General features: G+C 43.8%; 1 long non-coding RNA gene across 2 annotated transcripts; it reads left to right on the top strand.

Moving 5' to 3' along the window:
* Nucleotides 1-408: 408 nt before the first annotated feature.
* LOC140609429 (uncharacterized) lies at nucleotides 409-26,508 on the top strand. Of its 2 annotated transcripts, XR_012011261.1 has the most exons (4): nucleotides 409-610; nucleotides 23,679-23,887; nucleotides 24,048-24,211; nucleotides 24,377-26,508. It is a non-coding gene; the product is annotated as an uncharacterized lncRNA (long non-coding RNA). The 2 variants fall into 2 exon arrangements; XR_012011260.1 differs by having other exon boundaries at nucleotides 23,679-24,211.
* Nucleotides 26,509-27,539: the final 1,031 nt, after the last annotated feature.

The following is a 27,539-nucleotide window of genomic DNA, read 5'->3' as shown; positions in this document are numbered from 1 at the left end:
AGCTTATCCCATGAAAACTTTAGGTGCTAATAGTAAAGACACGCAATAAGTTGCAAAACAAAAAATTAAGACTGTAAAACAGGAGAACTCTAAATTAGCATAAGAAATGTAAGTGGACTAGAAGAAAGCATTAGGGAGAACATATGGTGCTTAACCAGGCAGCAGACTTCTACTTAGTTGCTCTAGCAGGGCCATGAACTTGGTTCTGAGCTTTACGAATGACAATATAATCACGTAAACGGAGACAATTAAATTGTTTTCATTATATATAAAGATCAAAAGCAAGACACAGAAGGTTTTCAGGAGGATCACCGCCTCTGCGTACCAGTTACCTCCTAAGACATTCTGTCCAGAGTCTTTGCGTCGGGCATACGTCACAGACAACACCTCTAGGAATAAGCACAGCAGAGTCATGCATGGTAGTGCGTCCTGAGGAAAGACGAGAGCATGATCTCCCATTTCCACTCAGGGAAACTGTTCTCCTTGACATGTTCAGGGGCGGGAAGGTAATATCGTCCACGCACAAAGAGTTCGGATGGGTGGTTTGGCCCAAAGGTGGAACATATTGTGCCTGTCGTCAAATAGTTGGACTACACGAACATACTTGCAGGTAAATCTAGTGTCAAAAGTGACCTTATAGAAAGTAATAGTTTTTTATTGAGCTGCTACCATAAACCGGGTGCTTTAAGTGCATTTTCTACACATTTGTCCTCAGATTCTTCAAAAATAATTACCATTTCCGCTTCCATATTTTACAAAATGAGGACATGGAAGCTGGAGAGAATTTAATATACCTATCAAAGAGGGGTGTGTGTGTGTATGTAACCTATATATTTAAAATTGACAAAATTAAAAGAAAAAATGAAAATCCGCCATCATAGTGGAATATTTGAATACAGCTCTCTCAATAAGTGATAGATCAAATGGACATAAGGCAGTACGAACAAGAAGATTTGAGGGCAACAATAGCATTGCTTCGCTGCAAGATTTCTCAAGTTTCCCTGATGGCTCAGTACCAGATCTCGTGAATGATAATTTCCAGGAGAGAGATCCAGAAAGCCGTATTTTTAAGAAGTGCCTCAGATGATTCTTATCTTACAGGAGATTTGGTAAACACCGATTTAATGAATACGCAGAAACTCCTGAGCCTGGTTCAAGTTACAAGGAACATTTACCAAAATATGAAACATTTACCATGACAATGCCTTGGCCATTTAGTGAGTTAGAGTAGATTCCAAAGAATTGATTTCACATGGAATTCCATCTCTGACCACAATTAAACAAAAATGAACTAAAAAATTAAAATTAAATTTCACACCCATGCATACACATGCAGAACAAAACAAAAATAATTTTGGAAATTTAAAAATATGTTTTTAATAACTCATGGTTTAAGGAAAAATTGGAAATTCAAAAATACTTAGAATTGCACAATAAAGAAAACACTATAACTCCGAATTTTGGAAATGTCAGTGAGTGGTATGTAGTGGGAAATTTTTAGGTTGAAAAGCTGTCTTAGAAAAGAAGAAGAAAGTCTGAAGATTAATGATCTAAGCATCTATCTTAAAAACCTGGGGAAGAACAGAAGAATAAACTCAAAGGAAGTCAAAGAAGAGTAAAAACAAAGGCAGAAAATAATGAATAGAAAACAAAGATGAGAGGATCATCAAAGGTAAAAACTGGTTTTTGAAGAGCCCCCCTCAAAATTGACAGCTCCCTGGAAAGTTTCATCAAGAAAACAACACATAAGTTTCAAAGAAACACTTTCAAAAATGAAAAATTACAGATACTGGAGAGAGAAAAGAAATGCTTTGATGCCACAAATTTTGAAGACTTTGAAGAAATGGATATTTTCCTAGGATAATATGGTTCATCCAAATTGAAAATGTGACGACATAGAAAATGTGAGTAGCTTTGTAACTATTAGAGCCATTAAACAAGGATTTTGGTTTTTAATTCCCAGAGAGAAGATGTCATGCACAGATGATTTTAGAGATGAATTCTACCAAACGTGCAAGGGAGAGAACTCCAACCCTGGCACAGAAAAGGAGAGAACAGCCCACAATTCATTTTATGGGGCTAAATAACTTTGATGACCACAGCAGAACATTATAATCTTGAGAAAAGACACTTAGGGACCAGTCTTACTTACAAATATGGATCCACTGTTTTTTTTTTTCAGTAACAAGCTATTTTTATGATTTTATTAGTGCTATAACATAATTATTTTTTAATGACATAATATAATTCAAGTTATATTATTAGTGCCTAAAAGCTGAGCACTATTATATCTTCCTGGTGAATCGAAAGTTTGATCATTAGGTACGGAACATTTTTACCTCCACTGACGACTTTTGCGTTAAATTATATTTATGTGGGATCCCTGGGTGGCGCAGTGGTTTAGCGCCTGCCTTTGGCCCAGGGCGCGATCCTGGAGACCACGTCAGGCTCCCGGTGCATGGAGCCTGCTTCTCCCTCTGCCTGTGTCTCTGCCTCTCTCTCTCTCTGTGACTATCATAAATAAATAAAAAAAATTAAAAAAAAAATTATATTTATGTGGGATCCCTGGGTGGCGCAGCAGTTTGGCGCCTGCCTTTGGCCCAGGGCGCGATCCTGGAGACCCGGGATCGAATCCCACGTCAGGCTCCTGGTGCATGGAGCCTGCTTCTCCCTCTGCCTATGTCTCTGCCTCTTTCTCTCTCTCTCTCTCTCTCTCTGTGACTATCATAAATAAATAAAAAATTTAAAAAAATTATATTTATGTATTATAAACTACCTGTATCAGCTTTCTCTTAATTAGCCCTTTTCAGGTCCATCTTTTTTGTTATCTTTTCCAACTTTTCTGCGCCTTTAGTTTTAGGCATGGCTTTTATACACACATCTAGCTGGACTGTTCTTATTTTAGTCCAGTTAGACAATCTATGTATTTTAAGAGGAGAGGAATCAGTCTATTTACATGTATTTTGGTTAATTGCTATCAACAGTTTGGATTTTCTTTGTCCTGCTTTTTCTTTTTCCCTTTTTCCCCTTTCTTGTCTTCTTTTAAAGTTCAAGGCTTTCATTATCATTTAAGCTTTTTCTCTTTCTACTGGTTTGGATGTTCCTGACTCTATTTTTGATCTTAGTCAAAACTCTTCCAATTTTACCCTGCTTCCATAACAAGACTTAACTTATATTTACCTCCTCCTGAGTAGCCCCTGGTCCCATGAATACTTACCTCCACCCACCACATATACTACCTTCCAGCTTTCATGCTATTTTGTTCATTATAGTTCTTTGCCACGTCCAGTGATTTTTATTCTCCAAATTGAACATAGTTATTTTTGCTTTGTTCAATGTTTTCTTAGATTTATTCTAATCTTTTTAGTATTTTCTTGATTCGCCCGTCCCTCTTGCAATCTGAGACTCCTTCCTGGGAATTTTTTTTTTCTCTAAATCTCTCTAGAACCCATCCTTTACATTTTCCTTGACCGAGAATCTATTTTTGTTTTTCTAAAAATGTCTTTCTTTTACTCTGTTTTATGAATGGTTGTATTAAGCATTTTGTTTTTGCTACTTCACCTATCTTCCGCCTTCCATCTTTGCGGTTGAGAAGGAAGGCCATTAGACTAATTATTTCTCCCTTTGAGCAAGCCTATCTTTCCTCTCCTCACTGGCTGCTTTTACAATCTTTTATTTTCTCTTTGGATTGCCCGGGTTATGTTCTGATATGTAATTTTTTTTATATGTCGTGTTTTGAATTCACTAGGTCTGCTCGATCTGAAGACAGATGCATTATCAATTCAGGAAAAAAGCTCCCAATTTTACCTTTCAAGAAGTTTTCTCTTCCTCTTCCCTTTTTAAATTCTTTCCTTTTGGACCTCCAGTTGGATGTATTTTGGGCATTTATCCTCCATGTTTTAGCTTCTTCATACCTTCTGTCTCTTTGTCTCTCTGTGGTGCGTGTTGCGAATGATTTTAGGCCCCGTCTTCTACTTTGTGTGGACAACAGGCCTTTAGACAATAGGCTTGAGCAATGGAGACTTGATCAAGGCCAAAGGGCCCACACTGACCCGGACCCCCTGGCTGAACACAGGTCCTTCCGGTGATGCACCTCAACATAACCATCGGCCCTACCTGACCACTGGGCTACTTACAACCAGTCACAGTTCCCCAAAAAGGGAAGACTCCATGCACCCCCATACCTCCTCATCTTCCCACTTCCAGCACAACCCGTCCCCTGCCTCATGGCAGATAGCCTCTCCTCTGCTGTCCTGCCCACCGCTGCCTTGTAGTTTATTCAATAAACTTCCAGCTCCTTCACTCTGCCTCAGGTGAATCCTTTCACTGCCCATGCCACCGGCTTCCACCCAACAGTTACCCCACTTTTGGGGGCCCCCATCCAATTGGAGAGACACCACAGTTTGTGATTTTCCTTTTAATTAATTCTGATTTACTGTAATCATCTATCGAGGGTTATAATTTCAATGATTTTACATTTCATCTTGAAAAGTTTTGATTTTTGAAAAATATGACTGTTTTTAAAAATACTCTCCTTTTCCTTATGGTTTTAATTCTCCATTCTATGTCTTAAGCATATTAAATATGCTTTTTTGGCATGTTTTTGCCCAATAATTTCAATATCTGAAGTCTAAAGGTATTTAGTTTTGATGGGATTTTGTTGTGTGTTTGTCTCACTGATTCCTAGTTTTGGTGCTATTACCTGGTGTGTGTTAGAACTTTGTTTTCTACTATGAGTTATATTCATTGCAATATTATTTATGAGAATGCTTTGAGGTCTGGATTGGGAGGCATTCTTCCAGAAAGGATTTCCTTTTGCTTCCACTAGGCATATGGAGACTGCCAACTCTGGTGTACTTTGTTACGATTATTGAAATCAGGTCGTAGAAGACAAGGAGTGTAGTGTCAGCCCCGAACCCCCATAGGTACTGGCCCTTGGCTATGGATTCTCAGGGGAGATATAGTTTGCCTTTCTCCAAAGCCAAGACTGACAAGTCCTCATGGGCAGGTTTTGTATGTCATTTTTTATTCCTACCTCCCTCTTTCCTGGAGGATATAGTCCTTCCTGGGCCTGTACTCTGTACCATGGACCTCCAACTTGACACCCACCCAGACTCTCCCAGCATGCATGCATGCAAGGCCTTGCCTCTGGGTTCCAGTGTGGCCATGAATCTGGAGATCTGGCCTTCCTCCTCCTCCTCCTCCTCAGAGCTGCATGGCCTCAAAGTTTTGTTACCTCTCGTCTCATGCTCTTTTTTTTTTTTAATTTTTATTTATTTATGATAGTCACACACAGAGAGAGAGAGAGAGGCAGAGACACAGGCAGAGGGAGAAGCAGGCTCCATGCACTGGGAGTCCGACGTGGGACTCGATCCCAGGTCTCCAGGATCGCGCCCTGAGCCAAAGGCAGGCGCTAAACCGCTGCGCCACCCAGGGATCCCTCGTCTCATGCTCTTACATCACATTCCTGCCTCAGAGAATTTTTCTTACTTTTTTTGCAAATTCATTTTTGACTTGTGAAGAATGTGTACATAATATTTTATGCAGCATATCAGTGTTTGGCAGGTTTTAAAGATCTCTAGTCCATCCTAAAGGTGAAAATAGAAGCTCAGGTATATTTCCTTTTTTTTTTTTTTTTCAGGTACATTTCCTTAATGGCACCTAATGTGGGTCTTTCGACTCTGGACTCGATAAATTCAAGATTTGTTAGGAACTACAAAGAGTTTTCTGTTTAGTTTAAACATAAGCATATATACAAATAACTAAAACATATGCAGGTAAAGCTGGAGAGTAATCCCACCATGTGATGGTTATTGGTGAACTCTCGCCCAGGAGCGGCTGAAAGAGTCTGCAGTTGTCATGAGGAATCAGTAGTGCCTATTGATCTTTCCTCTTTAATGATGCTGAGCCACACTAGGCCACAGTGCAGCTTCTGAGGTCTTGCAGTCTTCATGCCTGTGGCGGGTCTGACTTTAGTCTCCAGTGATTATAGGCCAAAGCTCTAGCCATTCTGTGGCTGTTCTGACTCCCTAAATCGTGCATGTGCTCAAAACGAACTAACTTGCAGTTGCCTCGCACTCGTGGGTTCAGTTAGCTTGAAATATTCTCCATGTAGTGTTATAGTGAGAAGAAATCTATCGGCTCCTTGAGTTTTGATGCGAAAGAAACAAAACCATGATCTGATCCTGGAGCAACATAATAAGGATAGTATAGGTGAGTTTGGGGTTAAAGCCCAGGGCCTTTTTTTCTCTGTGTACACTTCTTTGTCTGAAAAAGGTGACATCTGTGTTAGTTAGGCTACAGGTTCAGCCGCTGTGATTGGGAGGCCGCTGGGTAGTGCCAGCCAGACCACATGCCAGCCAGAACTCAAGGCTCTGCTACTAAGGGAGGAGGAGGGCACAGTGGAGACGGGAACAACTAAGTCTGTGGGGAGAGCGGTAATGGGAGTCCGTGCTGGATGTGTGAGTTGTGGGCAGATCACAAAGGATCCGAAGTTGAACACGTTAGCCTTAGTCTGACAGATCAGGGAAAACCACAGAGGGGTTTAAGCATTGAACAGAATGCTCATATCATGTGAAAAAATAAAGTGCAAGCACCTTCCAGGGAAGGCCAGAGATAAGAGCAGCACCAAAAACAATTTAAAACTGTCAGATCTACATTCCAGCTGGGGACGCCTGGGGGCTCAGCGGTTGAGCATCTGCCTTTGGCTCAGGGCATGACCCCGGGGTCCTGAGATCGAGTCCTGCATCGGGTCCCCGCGGGGAGCCCGCTTCTCCCTCTGCTTGGGTCTCTCTGCCTCCCTCTCTGGGTCTCTCATGAATAAATAAATAAAATCTTAAGAAAAAATAAAAAAGAACTACATTCTACATGCTTAGTACTCACATATTCAGTCTTTCCCTGATGTACGTATCATATGTGCATCAAAACAAGCTTGTTTTTAATATAAACCACTCACACTTGCAGTGTGGCAAATATGTATTTTTAGAGCATTTAGTGAGTGGGAAAAAGAGCCTTTCGTGACATACTTTGGTTTCCATTATCTGTCTGCTGAAATCCCTTAAAAGGGAATACCTCACATTTACCACAGGATGATAGCTTAAATTCAATTTAATACTCATCTTTATTCTTAATATTCCCTTGGGTCATTTCTCAAACAATAAATTTAGTTAATTGGGTTGACACAGGAAGTCAGGAGTAATTTCATCTGCACATCCCTCTTTGTGAATAGGCAAACTGTAGCCGTTAGCTCTTCAGTCCCCTAGAAGAAAACTCTGACCTAAGCACAAAGTGCTTAGCTACTGAAAACTTTAAAAGAGAGTCAAAATTGTGAGTTCCTCCTAACAACATATTTTTGGTATTTTTTACACAGGCCTTTTGCAAAAAGATTTTAAAGGACTTCACTGATGTTTTGACAAAGTGTCACTTCACTTGGTTAATGACAAGGAAATGAAGATGTAGGTTGGCTGTCTATAACATTCAACATGACTGAGTTAGCTATTTTCCTGTCTGCTCTGATTTTGTTTTTAATAAATATTAGCCCATTAGTGACATAGCAGTCACTCGTTTTTGTCATCGATTAAGCGAAATAATAAGATCCAGTTACTTGGCTTGATTTCCATGCGGACCAAACTGGCTGGGCAATATTCCACTTGCTGGAAAGGAAATGATCGTCTGGTCGTGTCCCTTCGTAATAATTGACACAACTCGGTGATGAACTCATACCCAACCAATTTTATGTCTTGCTACAACTGAGTGATGAGCCATTGAGCCTGCAAATAATTTAATTCCACTTCTGTGACATTCAGAGCTAGCCAACTGTTTCTCAAACTGTGAGGCTGTGAGCACTCAGCATTCCTCTCTTACTGAACATCTGATTTCTTTCCACTCTATTTCCATGTCAGCACATTATACTTTATCCTTTATTTTTAGGCATCATGCTCTTGCCCTCTTCCAAATGAAAGAAAAAAAAAAAACACTCCATCACTTGGCTTGAGAACCTGTATATTAGGAAACAAGCCTGCATTTCTCTGTTAACAATCAGAAAATCTAAAGGGTTTGTTCTGTTGTTTAGCTGATATTAGCAGGTCCACTCGAGGACTCAAACATTTTTATGTCTTAAGATTTTATTTTTGAGTAATCTCCACACCCTATTCTTCTTTCCTATCCACACTGCTGGAGTGTGTCGATAAATGTGGTGGTATATTATCAGTTCTCATTGTTTCTGATCTCTCTGCAACATCGATTGCCACCATTTGAGTGTAGACAATGTGTGTAGACAATGCCCTAGTTTAATGAATGTTTGCAGAGTATTTTCCCCCAGAAGTGTCAACTTTCACCATCTTGGGAATAAGTGACTATTTTTAATGTAAAAATCTTCATGAAAATGGGTCCAACCAGTGATTATTAAAATGTGGGTTTAGCTTCTGCTCTGTTCTTCTCCCTGTAGGCTACTCTGTACATTGGGAATCCACTTCCGTGGCACTTAGGGAACAACATCACACGCTCGTTTGGAAATGTCATTTTTCTAATAATCAGTGTAGAGCAGTTAAAGGCACCATTATAAACCACAACAAGATATGAGCAGACCTTTCTATGCCCTAATTACAGACGTCCCTGTCATATGTGAAGCCTCAAGTCTCACGTACTAGAGGTTCTCTTTTTTTCTAGTGTAAAATGGAAATGTACTTAGCCAGAAGGTTTTCTTTTCAGGACTTCATGTATTATTAATGCTTAATGAAAACAGAATAAAAAATAATCTTATCGACAGAGGCATCCTTCTATCGACTGGCTCGTATCTCCCCAGAATTTCCTATTTCTCTTGCTTTTAAAAGCCGGTTGCTTTACCACCACCACCACCGCCACCCTCCCCTGCCACGCACGCACACGTACAAATGCAGAGAAATGAAACATTCTAAACACTTTGCATAGAAGCAGCTAGAGAATAAAAGATCCAAAGATATATTTTCAGATGGAGATCACTGCCCATACCAAACCCAATACCTGCCAAAGCTCCCTTTATGCAGAGTAGCATTATCTTCCAGGTCACTGTGCTTTACCCAGAAAGGACTGCGCTTCTGGTTTTCTCCCCTTATAATTTTAGGGTATGTCTCTCTGTGATACCGTGTGAAAGGAGGGGGGAAATACTGGTTGACGATTCTGCTTCACATCCCTGAAGAGCAATGAGATAAAGTAAATAAACAAATAAGAAATTATGAAGTAAGAGAGTATCTCCAAGAAACCCTGTATGTCAGTTCAAGCCCTTGTTTGTGCTCAGCTCAAACCGTTCCTGCTCAGCCCTGTGTCACAGGTACGGAGACAGCTCAGGCTCCTGTGTCTGCTGCTGCTCACAGATGGGCTTGGGCGACGCGAGGCGCTGGTAGGAGGCTGGAGAGCAAGAGGAAGGAGGAAGCCAGAGCCTTTCTCCACCCTTCAGGCTGGATGGATGCCACTTTCAGTTCATGGCTCCAGTTCCCAGTGAGGCCCCCACGGTCCCAGTGTCCTCCAGACAGCCCAGCCCCAGGCTCTGCTAACACTGGGGCTTCCCTTGGTCCCTTCGGCCTTGGGGTTAGAGTGGCTCCCTGAAGTTGTTAACCCCTGCGGTGCCGCAGGCTCCCTTTTGGTCTTACCGTCTTCGTAACCAGTGCCCTGGATTTAATTTTAGCTGTTCTAAATATTCAAAGTGGTTTCTGTCTTCCCGGTTGGATCCCAACAGACACATCCTGGATATTTAGAAAAACCCAAAGAATCCAATGACTCCCTGTTTCTTCTAGACATACATTTTTATGGAGAGAGGGGGAAAAAATCTAAGTGGACCACTTAAAAAAATGCCAACATCACTTGAATTTAAAATGGAAATCACCTCCAAATATGGCCATTTTTTCATTTATGGCTTAATGTTTCTGTATTGTGGTCTCTTAACACCATCTCCGTTAACACCGACATCTCACACCAGCTTTTTAACTATTCTTCAGAAGGCACAAAAGTGGACGTTGCCTTTTTCTGCTCCTTGTCAGGCCCTTACTCATGGCCATCCCCCTGTGGTTCAGCTTCTCCTTCTCATTGCCAATGGGTCCTCTTTTCCGAGTCAACCTCCAAGGAACACTGCGGTTGGACTACATGAGGCTTTAACTCATTCAAGCCAGGGCACACTTTGGATTCAACCACCGCTCTCAGGGGCTCCGTAGTATTTATTTGGTGCCTACAGTCTACAACCGTGCAATACATGTAATGGGAAGGTGAACACGAAGGAGCCTACATGGCCCTACCTCCCGGCTGGGGAGAGAAGTGCTGCTTGGCCTTCACGGGATAAGGACCTACGTAGAAAGGCCAGAGTGATACTTGTAGACGAAGATGCAGGCACGGGGGGAGATCTCCACTTAGGTGTCGTGGGGGGAGAGTCCATCCTGAGATGAGCATGTGAGCAGCCTGCCGTTATGACCCAGTAGGAATGATTAAAAAACTTCATGCAAAAAGTCCTCTGGACACAGAAGAAAGGGACCAGGAGGTCCCTTTCGTGGAGACAGAGGGACACATGGCATTTGCTGGCAGGGAAGAGGCGTGCAGGGCCTTAAAGGCCGTGAAGCAACGAGCCAGTGGACTTCCCAGCAAGGAGAAGAGGAGAGAATCAATTAGGAAGCAGAGCAGGAGACTGAGAGCAACAGACACCGCGTGGAGAGGCCCCCACAGAAGCCGGGGAGAAATTCGATTTGCAAGACAAGAGGATGCTGAGGATGAAGACAAATAACTTTCTTCCAGCCTTATCTCATTTGTGCATTTAGACCAGGAAACGATGTGCTTAGGGCTTTGGGGAAGTGTCCCTAATACTTGAGAATAGATTAGAAACGTGGGTAGAGCAGCCTGTTTGTGTTGAGGTCACTTGGATGCTTGGAGGTCAACTGATCTGTTCACGTTCAAGCGGCCTCCGTGAAGGCCGGGGCTGCGTCCTGCAGAGACTGCCTCGTGCTACTGGCAGACCAAAGCCTGGACTGAGGAGATAACTGGTCCAATCCAAAACAGCATGTTTTTAAGCCTATGGTTACCAGGTTACCAGAGGAGAGGTGCGTGGGGGCTGGGTGAAACAGGTGATGCACACTGGTGATTACGACAGAAACTTAAAAAAAATGGCATATATGTTTTTAATATTTACTATTCAGTTTATTTTTGGTACTCTACTTTTTTGGCTTTGTGTTTGTTTTTGTATATTTTTTATTGGAGTTCAATTTGCCAATATACAGTCTAACACCCAGTGCTCATCCCGTCTCCCGCCAAGTGCCCCCCTCAGTGCCCATCACCCAGTCACCCCGTCCCCCCTCCCACCTCCCCTTCCACCACCTCTTGTTCATTTCCCAGAGTTAGGAGTCTCTCATGTTGTGTCACCCTCTCTGATATTTCCCACTCTGTCTCCTTTCCCCTTTAATCTCCTTTCCTCTTTAATCTCTTTGGCTATTTTTTATATTCCCCGAATGAATGAGACCATATAATGTTTGTCCTTCTATGGGAACTAAGTCCCAATAATTCATTTTTGCTTTTATTTCCCTTGTCTTCATAGATGTACCTTGCAAGAAGTTGCTGTGGCCGAATTCAAAAAAGGTTGTCTGTGTTCTCCTCTAGGATTTTGATGGAATCTTGTCTCACATTTAGACCTTTCATCCATTTTGAGTTTATCTTTGTGTCTGGTGCAAGAGAGTGGTCTAGTTTCATTCTTCTGCATGTGGATGTCCAATTTTCCCAGCACCATTTATTGAAGAGACTGTCTTTCTTCCAGTGGATAGTCTTTCCTCCTTTATCGAATATTAGTTGACCATAGAGTTGAGGGTCCATTTCTGGGTTCTCTATTCTGTTCCATTGATCTATGTGTCTGTGTTTGTGCCAGTACCACACTGTCTTGATGACCACAGCTTTGTAGTACAACCTGAAATCTGGCATGGTGATGCCCCCAGATATGGTTTTCTTTTTCAATATTCCCCTGGCTATTCGGGGTCTTTTCTGATTCCACACAAATCTTAAGATGATTTGTTCCAACTCTCTGAAGAAAGCCCACGCTATTTTGATAGGGATTGCACTGAACGTGTACATTGCCCTGGGTAACATTGACATTTTCACAATATTAATTCTGCCAATCCATGAGCATGGAATATTTTTCCATCTCTTTGTGTCTTCCTCAATTTCTTTCAGAAGTGTTCTATAGTTTTGAGGGTATAGATCCTTTATCTCTTTGGTTAGGTTTATTCCTAGGTATCTTATGCTATTGGGTGCAATTGTACATGGGATGGACTCCTTAATTTTTCTTTCTTCAGTCTCATTGTTCGTGTATAGAAATGCCACTGATTTCCAGGCATTGATTTTGTATCCTGCCACACTGCCGAATTGCTGTATGAGTTCTAGCAATCTTGGGGTGTAGTCTTTGGGGTTTTCTATGTACAGTATCATGTCATCTGCAGAGAGGGAGAGTTTGGCTTCTTCTTTGCCAATTTTGAATAAAAATGGCATATTTTTTCTGTTTATGTCTTCGTGGCAAAGTCCTTCATTTCCTTTCCCCCGTCCCAAGACCCTCCACATTAATGTTGGTCTCATTCTCCTTTGATCTGCCCTGATGATAGAAAACCGCATATGACACAGTTTTGCTCATGATATCCCAGTGTTTAAAATCCACTGATGCTTCTCCACCGCCTGCAGGATAGGTCTATCCCATTTCTATGGCACACGGGTAGGGTTGTTGGATTTAGCAAATAAAAACCCCAGGACTCCTAGTGAAATTTGAATCTCAAACAACAGATTTTCTAAAATATATGTTCTGTCCAATATTTGGGACACACTTATACTTAAAAATTATTTGTTGTTTTTCTAAAATTTAAATTAACTGGGATTCCTGTATTTTATTTACAAATCTTGTAAATGGGGCCGACCTTCATCTTCCTTTCTAGGCCCCTGCTAGTGGCACAAAGGGTCCTGGCTGTAGGTTGTAGCTATGCTGTTGGGGGCCAGGGGGGCAGATCTTTTCCATCTGAGGCCGCTCTGCTTGTTTCCAAATGACCAAGTCTTGCTCGTTCCTAAAATAACCTCCCTTACAACTTATGAATCCAACCCTGACTTGTGGCTCCCTGGAAAAATCTGGTCCTTCCCAAGGCTGCTCATCCCCCTTTCCAGACTGACCTGGTTCACATGGCTCCTTCCTCCCTCTAGCCACCTGTTTACAGGCGTCCAGCTTGTAGCCACAGTGGGCAGAGCTCTCCGACGGAGCTGCTCTCACAAATCACACCTCAAATGGTCAAGTTTGTGCCAAACCGGGTTCCTTCACTTTACCACAGTGTCTGTGTTGTAACCTCAGGAAACCGGAGCCTGGGGTAACCTACTTCTGAGCTAAAAACTCTACACACTGTGTTGAGATTCTTTGAACTCAGACACGTAAACGTTAACCCAAGAATTCAGTGTATTTTCTCTTATGGTAGAGGACTATGAATAACGAGTTTAATCAAGTTACTACTTGTGAGAATATGCTGACTTAGAATTTAAAATAATCCCCTCATCCAAGGAAGAGCTCCTTCTTGACATCAAAGGGAGTAGTTCCTCTACTCCTTGAGATGGCTTATCAAAGAGGATGGCAGTGGGATCTCTAGCAGGATTTCTCTGGATAAGTAAGAAAACATTACAAAGGTTTTACCAGGGTACCACTAGAAGTGTCGGAAATTGCAAAATAAATAAATAGATAGACAGATAGATAGATAAACAGATAATAAAATAAAATAAAATAAAATAAAATAAAATAAAATAAAATAAAATAAATCTGCATGTGTCCTTCGATCCTTCCTTCCTTCCCTGGGTAAGGAACTACATGGAAAGCATGATAACCCTTTCTCCCTTTGCACTGAAATCTCCACAGAAGAACATCATCAAAGTCTTCCTTTTTGACTTTAGAAAGCTTTTCAACAACAAAATAATTACCAGGAGGTTGTAGCCCTGGTCAAGCCATTCCCTCCCGAAGCAGAGGCACAGAGCAGAACGTGAACAGGAGCTGATTAAAGCAAATAGGCCAGGCTGGGGTGGGAGGTGGGGTGGGGGGAAGAGAGGTGGGGCACTGCAGGCAACACGGGTTGAGTTACCCTACACCATGCTTAGGTTCCAGCACCAACGGCTTTGTAACGAGTTCCATTCCTTGGAAGGACTTCAGAGCTCTCATGACGAAATATAGCTGCTCATTCACGTCCTTGAATTTTAAGCTTCTTTGGTTTACAAATTAAACAGTAATAGTATAAAACCAATACGCATAAGGACAACCACTTCAGTCAAACTAATTGGCACCGGTGTTATGTAAACCTCCTTAGAGGAATCCAGATTTGGTGTTAAAATAAAAGGAAAGCCTCATTTTTTAAAAAGGAGGACAGTGGACTGGTGAAAATGTTCCTCGTCCCCTTTTAGCATTTCCCTCCTCATTCCACACATGAAATAATAGACAGCATTTCCTCTAGTCTATCAACCTGCTTTCCACAACTGGCAGAAATTAAGGGATATTACTGGATTAAAAACAAGCAAACACTGTACTCATTCTGTCAAATTCACAGCCGTGATGTGCCATGTTCGGAAGATAGGCTGTGCTCATTTTCATTGATTTATTTCAAAACTTCTCTCAGTCAAAGGGTCCTTGGAGGCTTAATAACTTCCTGCTGTAGACTGTAGCAGGTGTATTAGGCCGGCTTGGTGAAATGTAGCCATTAACATAGAAACCCAATGTCTTCTCGAGAATACCAATTTGAAAGTAAGTTGGGGACAGGACCTGAAAATCATCATTTAATACCATTATTTCCAACAGCTTCTTCATTTGACATGGATGCTCTAGTGATTTAGTGCCATGACTGTAAAATGTCAGGAAGATTTATCGACACAAAGCAGATCAATTCGTATTAGAAAATAGGAACAAGAACTAGAACATCCCTTTTCTGAGTGACAATATTCAGCTATTCTAAGCAGAGCAGATTGAAGTAATAGCTAATTGGATTCTGCATATTGACATTAGAACTATTTTTTTTCTTAAATTACCATCTAAAGTAAATAACGCCTGTGTCTCAGAGTCATGGCAGAGAACGGAAGCTATTGCATCCACGGACAGCAACCATTTCCAGTTCCATCAAGCTCAAGTGATAGTTCTATCAATGACCATGGAAGGAGTAGATTTTTAAGTGAATCCTGCATCTTTTTAGGGAAAGAACTACCAGTTTATTGAACCATATCAAATACAGTCACAATGGATCCCTCCTGCCATGTTGATGGTTGCTTCCATGGAAACAAGGCCTACAAAAGTAGCAAATATTCTGTTGTGCTTAAGAAATTAAGTATCTGTGTTTCCTCCAGCACCATTACTATTACTGGCTACGAGAGTTGTGAGTGGGTTTACTGTTACCCCCAAGCAAGTGCGATATGTGCTGAGGTAAAGGTATGCTCAGGGTGCACAGGGGTCGCTCAGGCAACCCAGGAAGATTTCCCCAGGTGTCCTGGAGAACAAGTAGGAGCTCGCTGAAGAGTGAAGGGAGAGCTATCCAGGCCAGGAAAACAAATAGGAAGAAGAAAATAGCGGAGAAAGAAGAACCAGGTCTTAGGCATCACTGAATGCCCCACAGACAATCTCTACCTCAAGGTGAGGTAGAGAGGTGAGGTAGAGGTAGAGGTGAGGTGAGGTAGAGAGTGAGGGCCTCTAGAGGACATTAGTCACGTCTATATTCCTGGCATCTGTGTTCTAGGAAGGTGATTGCACCTCAACTTTCCTTGCAGAACCACACCGATTGCTTACAGTATCTCAGCATTTAATTCTAGACTAAGGACGTATTGAAGTGATCTGCCCCCAATGACATACCTACTGTAAGAGTCTCACGTAGTCTGTTCTAAGGATATACAGATTAATTTTCTCAATTTGCTACCCTAGCACTGAACAAAATGACTAGAAGGAAAAACCCACCACAAAAGAAAGAATCAGAAACAGTCTTCTCTCCCACAGAGTTACAAAATTTGGATTACATACAATTCGATGTCAGAAAGCCAATTCAGAAGCACAATTATAAAGCTGCTGGTGGCTCTAGAAAAAAGCATAAAGGATTCAAGAGACTTCATGACTGTAGAATTTAGGTCTAATCAGGCCGAAATTAAAAGTCAATTAAATGAGATGCAATCCAAACTGGAGGTCCTAACGACGAGGGTTAACGAGGTAGAACGAGTGAGTGACATAGAAGGCAAGTTGATGGCAGGGAAGGAAGCTGAGGAAAAAAGAAAAACAAAACATCATGAGGATAGGTAAAGGGAAATAAATGACAGCCTCAGAAGGAAAAATCTATGTATAATTGGGGTTCCAGAGGGCGCCGAAAGGGACAGAGGACCCATTTACTACCCTGGTTAATTCCTGGTTCCCCTTTTCTATCATGACATTTACACATATAGTATACAGCAGGCAGTAGGCATGGAGAAAATGAACAATGCCCAGCACCCCCTGTGCGTTTAGGAGACAGCCAGTGTTGCGATAGGGATGGAAGGTAGTGCGAGGCTCTAGATGAAGCTTTGTGAGTGCCGGAGTTGTCTGTGGAGCTTTATCCCTTGAGAGGCAAGCAACTGCATACAGCTGGCATCAAATTTGGGTCTTAACTCGAGATCGGAAAGGGGTATTTATCATCCCAGTAGAGCAGAGTAGGACAAAACTCAGAGGGGGGAAAAGCTGTGGAGAGTTCACTGCAGTAGAAAATTCTCGGCTCTATGTTGCCAGCATGGGGCAGGCAGTTACCCCAAGTTTCCCTCTCCCCTTTCCTGCTCTGGGCAGCCACAGAGTGATCCTGAAGAAAACTGAACAGGCAAGTGCTCAGGGGCTGAGTAAGCCACTCGGCACTTTCCCGCAGTGCACGTCCACGTTGGTTTTGCTTGGATACCCACGAGGGACCGTGGATTGGACCCCTTGACACCGTCGATCTGGGTGTGACTTTTCGGTGGCTGTCAGCCCGAGTTCCCTTCTTCTCTTCCTGTCGGGCCCCCATCCTGACCATGGCCATCTCCACGCTCCCAGGCCTTGCAGCACGGCCCACGCCAGACTGCAGGGCCCACAGAACAGAGCAGCTTTCCTGGCCATGGTGCTTCCCTCAGAACTTGGCAGAAATCTTTCTGGTGTTAGACGTGAGCGCAGAAGAGGACGGGGTTGGGGGCTCAGAAGTGGGAGATTGCAGGTACCCCAGGGCCAGGCAGGGACATGCGCTTTACTCCTTTCATCTCAGGTAGGACTTTTGCGCATGTTTTGTTCTTGTGTCTTGGGTTTGAAATGCAAATGTCACCTGGGCATCAGACAGAGTCATGGGGAAGAGATGTTTTAAACCCCTTCTGTGCCTGGAGATGTTTGAATCCCCACCCCCAACCCCCACAAATTATGTTCATCCCTGAGGACTTTAAGATTTTTAAGGGATTGGTTGCCTCTGGCTCCTCTGGCTCCAGGAGAACCCCCCCCCCCCCACACACACACACGCAGGAAAGATTTTGTGAGCTTAACAGACCCTACTAAGGATTTAGGGTCGGGTAGGGGCTGGGAGCCTTTCTCTTGGCTCCGTTCTTTCTCTCCACTTCTCCTTTCTCTCGCTTCCTTCTCTGGAATGACAGAAAATTCTCCCTTTGCCTATCATGTAGACATCAGATTTTTGAGGAGTGCTTTCTCTCCCACCGGCATGTTCTACCAAACGCAGTGAGTGTTCCCAGAGGAGTTTGGTGATAATGTTTTCCTCCCAGATTTCCATTGGGAAAAACAGAAGCCATCACCAGAAAGGCTCCCTTATCCTCCAGTGCTGGGTTTTACAGGCTTAGGTGTGTTGGCGTTGATCTTTGCCTTCTTTCCTCCTGTTACGATTAGGAAGTCTCTCCTTGCCCACGAAAGCTAAAAGCTCATCATGATTTCCGCATGGGCCTCTTCCTTTGCTTTCGTAAGCTTCTTACTGTTACTCCCTCCTCCAGGATCACTTATTTCTCTTGGTCGCCTGGATCTTGCCCATCCCTATACGCATTCTCTTGTGCCTCCCATTTTAAACAAAATTGAAAACTAACTTCTGTCCTTCTCTAGCTGCCACCCAAGTTCATGGTTCCCTTTTCCACACAGAAATTTGTAAAAGCCTTATTTATGCTGTCTCCCCATTTCCCCATTTTCAAGGAACTCTTCTACCTGTAACAATCCACCTTTCCCCTTTATCCTACCACTGGAAAAATTTGCCAGAGGCACCAATGATCTCTATGCTGTAAAATCCAGTGGCCACTTTTCTTTCTTTCTCTTCCTTGACTTCTTAGCCGCATCTGACAAGTTGATCGCCTCTTTCTTTCTGGACCCATGTCTTATCTTGGTTTCTGACTCCTTAGTTTACCTCTTAGCCCTCATGCTTCTATTTTTCAGTCTCCTCGACTGACTCCTCCTCTGTCCATCCATTAAAAAAAAATGGATTCTGCAGGGCTTCGCCCAAGTCCCCTCTCTACTCTCTTCCCATATAATATCACCCAATACCATGACTGTAAACACTGAGGACTCCTAAATTCTTTCTTTCATCTCCAAATTTCCATCTCTGCTCCAGACACAAATAGCAATATGCTTATTTAACACTGTCAGTCGGGGAAATATGGTTAAGATGGCTAAAACAGAAATTTTTATTTCCCCCTAAAATCTATCCCATGCCCGTATAAATAAATTGTATCATCATCTTTTCAGCCACCTGAAGACACAAACTGTGAATTATTCCTGGGTTTCTGTCTCTCATTCTCCACAAAATGTCCCTTAGCAATTTTTATTAATTCTACCTCCAACATAGGTGAAAATCTAACCATCATTGACCTCCATCCAGGCCAGCATCACCTTGGGCCAGGGTGAAATCTCACAAAGTCCTAATTAGTGTCCTTCTTCTCATCCCTTTTCAATTGATTTTTACCATCCAGGGTGATCTTTTAAGTGCAAATCTGATTAGGGGCTCCTGGGTGGCTCAGTTGGTTAAGCATCAGATTCAGTTTTGGGTCAGATCATGATCTCAGAGTTGTGAGATCAAGCCCTACGCAGGGCTGCACTCTCAGAGGGGTCTGCTTGAGATTCTCTACCCCTCCCTGCCCCCCCTTGTTCACTTGTGCTCTCTCTCACTCTCTTTCTCTCTCAAATAAATAAATAAATAAATAAATAAATAAATAAATAAATAAAGCTTTTTTTAAAAAAAAAAAAAAGAAAAACATATGCAAATTTGACTAGGCCATGGCTTCCTAGTCTTTCTCAAAGCTTGGTCTTGGCCTAGAAGTCTCAACATTACTACTTAACTTTGGCACCTACAACTTGTCAAATTTGCCATTCACTCAGTGTGATCAACACCCCCCGCCCCCCACGAGCCCTTTCTTAACCCCGTAAATATGATAACTTTCTCCAGTGTAGGGTTTTAGTACCTGCTGGCTCCTCCTCTTGAACTATGGATTCCATGGCTCATTGCTTTGTTTTCTTTTCCTTCAGGTCATCTGAATGGCCTCTCCTAGCCATCTTAGGCTCCCATCCCTATTCTCTACCACTGCCTTTTTTATTCTTCTACAACTTCTAGTTGGTTTTCTGGTTTGTCTTCGCCATGAGACATTGGTTTATACAGCCTTTAAACTTGCATGCCTAGGTCCCACTCGAGATATTTTGGTTTGCGTGACTCCTGAGGTGAAGTCTGTGGTCAAGATTTTTAATAGCTCCCTGGGTGACTTTAATGGGCAGTCAGTCGAGGTTGTGAACCATGCCTCTGGACCAGGGCTTCTCAAAGTACCCAGTTAACAGCATCAGTGGTCATCTTGTTAGAAATGCAAATCTGCAGTCCAACCATGAACCTACCTAATTAGAATCTCTTCGGGTCATTCTGATGGATGCTAACATTTAAGAACTGCTGCTCTAGAATAATGTCCACAAAGGTTATTCCTTGTCTTCAGACACACAGGTGCTGTGTCTTTGGCCTCAGAGGCATAATAGGTATTTGAATAAACAGCTGAATAATCCATAATATTCATAATAAAAATGAATAAATTACATAATAAATGATATAAGGTCTGAATGGCTTTCTCTTGCAGAGTTGAATGTAGGTGATCTGATACCAACATACTTTCCTTTACTAAGACCTAAGGATAAATTTCTTGTACTAGCCCTCACTAAGGAAGTATGTTATCTCAGAGATAAAAGAACAGCAAATAGTGTGATTTTCTGAACTGCTGCCCCAGCGATTTCCTTTCTCAGCCTCATTTATATTGTTCCCAACACTATAGCACTGGGTGTTTTGACAAGTGTGCTATTTTCACATCCCTGACTTCCACCTCTAATTCAAAGGTGGTAAAGTGGAGAAGCTATTTATTAGATTTTGTTGGTAACAGATTAGCACGCACATTTCTTTCCCTTTAATTTCCCAGTGAGTGGGTTACTCACGGCCTGCCCAATCACACGAGGGGATGTCTGCCTTTTCCTGGACGAACTTTCCTGTGTTGCAAAGTCTTCTATTAGAAGCCCAGTGTAGCTGTTATCTGCATCTCGTCCCTGGCACCATCTGGAAACCTCACTATCCTCAGAATGCAAGGTGCATCTGTTTCATTCTTAGACATTTTATCATGCTGAGAACGCGCAGGCACGGGGAGGACTGTCATGATGGTCTTGCTAGAGAAAGAAAAACCAGATTATCTACTCTAATTCAAGTATGGGGTTGAAATATTAGCTGGAGAAAAACAATATTAGTTCAAGCCACTCAGAAGTGAATTATCCCTCCCTTTGGATTGTGTCTCCAACAAATAAACCAAGAGCTGCTCCTGAAGGTGGATGCTAATTCTGTGGCTCAGGCTTATTTCTGGCATCATTCTCTATAATGCATCACTCTCCCAGACCCCAGGGAGAAATCATGTCAAAGCTCTATATTGGCCAAGAGGGCTGTGCCTGCAATCTCCTCCACTGCCAGGGGCGCCCTGGGGAGCTTTCCTCCAATTCACAGGGGCCTCATTGGTGCTCGTTTCTGTGGCTTTCTCACAGAGGCAGCAGCTTTGGAGGACACTGCAAGGACTTGCTCGAAAGAGATGTCCTCCCTTCCCCCGCTAGTCTTTGGTGGCTGAAATTCTTAGCTGCCATCACTCTTGAAAAGGCAAGAGTATGGCACTGTTTGGGGAAATTCATCCTTGACTAGCTCCTCCTCTGTTTTCTTAGCTTCCACCTTTTTATGGTCACTGAAGATTAGCTTACCATAGATAAATCAGTGCAAAATATTGAGGGGGAAAAAAAGAAAAGATCCAGGCATGGGCTCTGCTCACTGCACTCTGCAAATCAGGCAAAACAGATACCCTGTGCTGCATAACAAACAGAATTGTACATGCTCTGAAAAGTAGGACATGCCTCCCATGTGAAGAAAAGAATGGGTAGCCAGCTGCTACAATGAAAATACACTATGGAAACCGATCCTGCTGCTAGACCCTTCCGGAAATGATAAAGCAGGATATTTAAGGCTTAGCTCAAGGACTACATCCTCTACACAGACTTTCTCCCATCCCCTCTCCACCTCCCCCCGACACACATACACAACACACAAGTAAAATTGGCCACACCCTCTTCGGTGCCATAAGGGTAGGAATTTGTTTTATTAATCTTTGTATCTCCAGTGTCAAGAACAGCGGTACTCACTGGGTGAGTGTTTAGTATTTTTTTAAACAAATGAACAGACCTCAATTTATTAAAATGGTCCAGCAATAGAGTGATTTGATTTTCTAGGGAACGTAGAATGAGTGCTGCATTTCTATGTGAATAAGGTTTTTTTTTTTAAATTATTATATCCTCTATTTATGGATGAGAAAACTGAGCTTCCTAGAAATTAGGTAGTTACTTGCTCAAGGTCACTCAGCTAGAAGGTAGCTGATGTGGGATTCAACCCACATTTGTCCTCCCATAGTCATAGCCATTATGTCATATTGCCCTGTTACTGAAGCCACTTTCTGACATGCATTACTTTTCAGATCTAACCCAAGTAAAGCTTGGTTGATGCAAAACACTCTTCCCAAAGACAGGAAGATTCTATCTTTGATGATTAAGCTCTCATTGCTGGCCACAGTACTCGGATGGAAATGAAAAGCTTTAGGTCGTAGGGTCTGGTGAATCGCTGTTGAACTTGGTGAACTGGGGTAATCATGGGATCCTTCTGGGCCTTCATTTTCTCATCATTAATTACAGACAATACTGCCTACCCCGTTTTAGTCACAGGGTGGACAGGATCGTGTAATAATATGTGAAAATATTCTGTGAGATATTAAGTGGCACAAATGTTTAAAAAAAAGAGGACATATCACCAGGAATCATTGCACTGTAGAAAATTGGGCTGAAGTTCAAGAAATATTTGAATCACTTTTAAGAAATTCTTTGTCTATAAATGCATAGTATATACTAGATATATGTTCTTATAAATCCTAGTTGAGGTTTTCTATTAATTCCAACCAAGGAGATCTAGTGGGTTCCTTTGCCAGCCCGCCCGAAACGAGGTGCCTCGTGACCATGTGGCCCCCTCTTTTAAACAGACGGAATAACACATTCAGCGCTAATTAAAATCTTCAAAGGGTCTTCAAAGGGTAGCCGAAAATACTATGTATTTCCCTTATTTCAAACACTAGCAGATGAAAAGGTTTTTTTTTTTTTCCTTAATGAATATAGGATTCCCATCTGTTATCTTTACAAAAATGTACCATGTAATGCAGAGGAAAAAATAGAATTGAAAAGATTGTGTCATTCTCTTTCTTTTACAGTAAGCCATTCTTTTCTAGAACCAGATAATGTCTTTTTTTTTTCTTTCTTTCTTTCTTTTTTTTTTTTGCTATCATATCTCCCTTCAAAGCCATGGGAAACTATTAATCAGTCCTGATGATAAAACATAACCAAGCAGAACTCCTGGCTGCCCCTATTTCAAAAACATGGTGATGATACCAGAGGTTGGCTCACACAGCAGCCACCCCAACCCCCTACTGGCTTGTCTTCTTGTGTTCGTGGCTGGAAAGCGTAGGCCTGAGAGTCCCAGAAGGTCAGCAGCTAGAGCCTTGTCAGGAGAGAGGGGCTCTGTAGGCAGGCGGGTACCAGGTCCCTGGTTCTTCTGGGGCAGCCATAGTAGGGTTTCTGGTGTCTGGGTCTAGCTCGTTGGGTGACAAGCAGTGGGCAGTGGGGACAGCAACGGCCTTGCAGCAATACAAATTCCATGAGGAAACTGGGCATTTTTCATGCTTTTGTCTGCGGCTCAATATTTGCAACTGTGTTTTCCTGGGCATCCCGGAGAAGCCTGTGAGCTACCTACCATCCTTTTATAAACCCTTCTCCGTTCAAACAAGCCAGAGCGGAATCTGTGGCCTGGAAGTGTCCTGACATTTATAATTAACACCACATGGAGTTTTAACCAGCTTTAACATAGATTTGTGGATACACTTTGGCAAACACTGCTAGTTGCCTAACCAAAAGCCATTTCCCCTCTTTCGTACTGACAGAGCCCTGTTTTGTGGGGGTAGTAAATGTCCTCGACTAAAAAAAATGACATTTCCCAGCTTCTCTTGCCATTGAACATGGCTGTGGACATAACTGCAGCCCAAAGGATGTCAGCTGGAGGTGTCTGTGTAAGTTCTGCCTCCCTGATAGAAGTACAGCCCCCCTTTGTGTTTCTTTTTTGCCTACAATCTAGGTGAGGCAGCTGGAGCTTCAGCATCCATCTCGGGACCATCACGGAAAGACCAAGAGAGTGGGAGATCCTGACATCCATGGGCCTCGGTGCCGATGCCAGCAACGAACACCTGCGCTACCTCCAGACTCTTCCACGAGACAAATCCATCTCCAATATCCATCGTCCAACACTATCACACTGGGGATTAAAGCTTCAACATATGGGTGGGGGTCAGTGCTCAAACACGGGGAGCAGCCACTATTTTAGTAACACACCCGCCGTGATCGGTAGACTGCCCCCGTCCCGTGTCAGGAGTCTGGGCTGGGTTGCCAAGAACCCTCACTTCCTTTCTTCACTAGTAGTTCCTTCTCTCTCTCTTCTTTCCTAAAGAAGTTTTACGTTAGTAGGGAGAAGGATCTTGCACCCTCTCTAGGACACCACAATCATCTCTCAAAGAACAAAAAAAATAGAAGCTATGGGACACAGACTTCAGCTCTCTCTATCAAAGACTCCTCTGTCCGGGCTCCCCAAGTGTCACACAAGCTTAATTAAAGGTAACAAGTTCCCATGACCTGGGGGGTTTAAGTGTAGGCTGAACGACCTGTGGGAGGAGATAGTCAAAAATTAATATCCAAATATTAGATTCTAGTAAAAAGAAAACCCTCAAGTCCCTTCAGTTTTATGTTTCTTGGATGCTGTGTCAATATGTCTTTCACAAGCACTTTGCACCTGACCGTGAAGAACTTGTGTGCCGTCTTTGTGATGAACACCCCACCCCTCCCACGCCACGTGTGCGGCGCGGACGCTGTTCTTTCCTGGGTGTGAAGGAGGCTTTGGAAAGAAGTGAAACCGTGAGGCCGAAGGTGGGACAGCTTGCTCTTTGGAGACAAGAGCAAAGATGGAAGGAGGCTGGTGAGTACAGGAGGGAGGGCACTGAGCTCCTGCAGATGGGAGCTGGACGTGGGGCGATCACGGAGCCGAGTAAGATTCAGTCCCTGGAAAAGAACCTGTATGTAGAGACCTGCAGCTCGGGGGACCAGGTGAGCGTCCGGCTCAGGGTTCTGGAGAAGACGGGAGACCGGGGTCAGCCTGTCCCCGGGACAAGATGTATTTCCTTATGCCCTTGAAGCGGAAAATGCTCGCTCGAGGGCGCAGAAGCACCTGGGGAGGAGCACACACGCTTCTGTCTAACACTGCCCCGCGCCACCTGCAGCAGGTGAGTGGGGACTGCTCACCTGTACGGGGACGCTGGCCTTCGGTGACTCTGGCCACCTTGGCCCGGTGTGACACTCCCAATGACTCATCACAAAGACGGGTCCCGGAGGGCCTAGGGGGCCGGGCTGTGCTCCCAGGCCCTCGGGCCAGGCAGGTGGGCGACTAGCCCAGGTCCCCGGCTGCCTAACCGCGCTCTCCTTGACGGCCAGCACCGCTGTCCCTGGCAGTGGTCCCCACGGTCCCGAGGTCCCCCGACTCCGCTACGCATGGCCCGGGTACCATCCAAGGTGCAAGGGCCCCGATGCCCTCTCAGGCTCTTGAGCCTCTGCTCAACTCTTGGGGTTTGTCCACGCAGGCCGCAGGTGGTTGGAGAGAGGCATCCTTCCCCGCTGGGTCCCCCGTGCCCCCAGCACCCAGTCTCCGGGCCGCTGCCTCCAACCCAGCAGGGCTCCAAGGAAACAGGAACCCCACGGCCTGCTTCGCCTGGGCTCCCCTCAGCTGGCTGGGAGGTTGGCGCCGTCGGTTCCCGCCCCCGGAGCCGCCCCGGGACCCCGGCAGGGCCTCCGCCTCCGTCCTTCCCGCCGGCAGGTGCTTCAGGGAAATGCCCCCCTGGGGTCCTGCACTCGCGCCCTCGGATGCAAAATGCCCCTCCGTTTCCTGTCTCCCAGCTCCACCAGCAGCCAGCGTCAGCCCCGGGACCGTGTGTGGCCGCACGACTGGCCGTCAGAGAGGTCAAACTCCACTTCCCGGGACTCTGAGGAACCTTCCGTGGCTTTCTATGAGCGGGTGATTGAACTCTTGTGAAAACTATTTAGGTCCTGGCCTTCCCGAGAGCATGTAGGTTGAGTTGGTGTTGGTAGGGAGGAGGGTAAAAAGGGCAAAGGGCCTTTTGGCCTTGTATTGACCATCCAGCCTCCTTGAAGTTGAAAATGGGCTAAACATCACAAAACTGGGGACCTGGCCGGCTGAGCCTTCTACGGGAGCCCCCGGGCCTCCTTCAGCACGCGTGGCCTCCCTGACTCTCTGAAGCGCCACCCTCCCCTAACATTTCTTACTGGTTTGTCAAGGAGCGTTCCTTGATTCATTGAGGTGTGCCTTCAGGCCTCGCTTCATCACAGACTCCCTCACAGACCATAACACATAAATTTGTTTAAATTAAACAAATTCTTGCATGAACCTCTGCCACTCAGGGCTGTGGAAACCGACCCTGTGTTAGATTCATAATGTAAATTTGATACCACTTGTGTCATATTAGCTTATCCAGTTTCCTTAGTTTGTAGTCGGTCTGTAGAAGGCAGAGATGGGTAGGGCAGGGTAACGAGATTTAATTCAATTTAATAAATGTTCGTTGAGGGCTATATACGTGGTGAAGTCTTCGCATAGAAGCATGCGATAGTAATAGCTAATAAGTGTGTTTTGATGAGAGCCCTATTTTATAGATGCTGTGAGGCCTTTGAGTTTTGTTACAGGATTTTTTGAAAAGTAAAGAGAAAATAATAGCTATGCTCCGATCACAAGTCTGGATTTTATTAAAATGTCATACTATTATATTTTGGAGAACTTCTAGACACCCTTCAAATAAAGTGTTTTGGGTTTTTTTTTTTTTTTTTGAGTTGGAAAAAAATAGTGGAAGAAAGTATTACTTAGGATGTATTTCATGCTAACATTCCTTTCTAAAGTTTCAAGAAATTAAATGATCAAATAAAATCCATGCAAGTGATTGTTCCAAACCGTCTTCATGCTGTCAATGATGGTTCTAAAGACACAAACATGGGGCGATTGGAAACAAGCTTGGTTGGTTTTTAATCTCTCAATCCCAGTCACAAATGTGATCATTTAGCACATCGTGGGGTGGGGGGTTCATTCTCTAGTCAGATGGGCCAACATGAAGAACATCCTGCCTGAAGTTACGTAAAGTCCGTGGCCACGGAGGCTTTAGTACTTCTTTTACTTCTTCAAAACAAAACTTGACCTGGAGACAAACTTCGAAAATAGCCTGAAGCCATCTCCTAAAATATCACAGTTCAGTGCCCTTGTAGTGAGTCTCGGAGCCCACGATGAGGACAGAGGGAGAAGAGTAGGACACACCGCTCAGAGGCAGGACAGGTTGTTGCCTCCGGGTGTACATGATCCATGCTGAGAAAGGTCACCTGCCACAGAGTGATTCCCCTTCCTGGTGTCAGAATGCCTGCTGCAAGACAGACCTGATATAAACCCATCATGACTCCTCATTTTATTTAGAAGTGGCTTATCTACCGAACACACAGCCAACTAAGAACTAGGAAGGAAACACAGAGCAAGCAAAACAGTCTAATCAAAATAAGCAATCAAATCGCCCTCTTACCCATCATCCTAGCAGAGCCCCCGGGAGCCTTGCCGAGGGCCTATTTACTTCAAGGGAGCCCTGGTTCTGAGGAGCTTGGTTATAAGGCTTCCAACTCACAGGTGATTAGAAATGCAAATTGCAAGGGGGGAAAGTCTACTAAGAGCAAGATGGACAGCTGACCGTCTGCCTGCAAGGGGGAAATGGAAGCACGTCAACAGCTGGACCGGGCTAGACTCTCTGGGGAGGGCAGAGGCCCTCATGATAGATCATCAGCCCTCCGAAGAGCTTCTCCTGGCACCTCACACCCTATTTTGGCAAAATTGCTACTCTTCCTCTGTGTC

Source organism: Canis lupus, chromosome 18 (assembly GCF_048164855.1).
Source record: "Canis lupus baileyi chromosome 18, mCanLup2.hap1, whole genome shotgun sequence".
NCBI lineage: Eukaryota > Metazoa > Chordata > Mammalia > Carnivora > Canidae > Canis > Canis lupus.
This window is presented reverse-complemented; position numbering and strand designations above follow the sequence as displayed.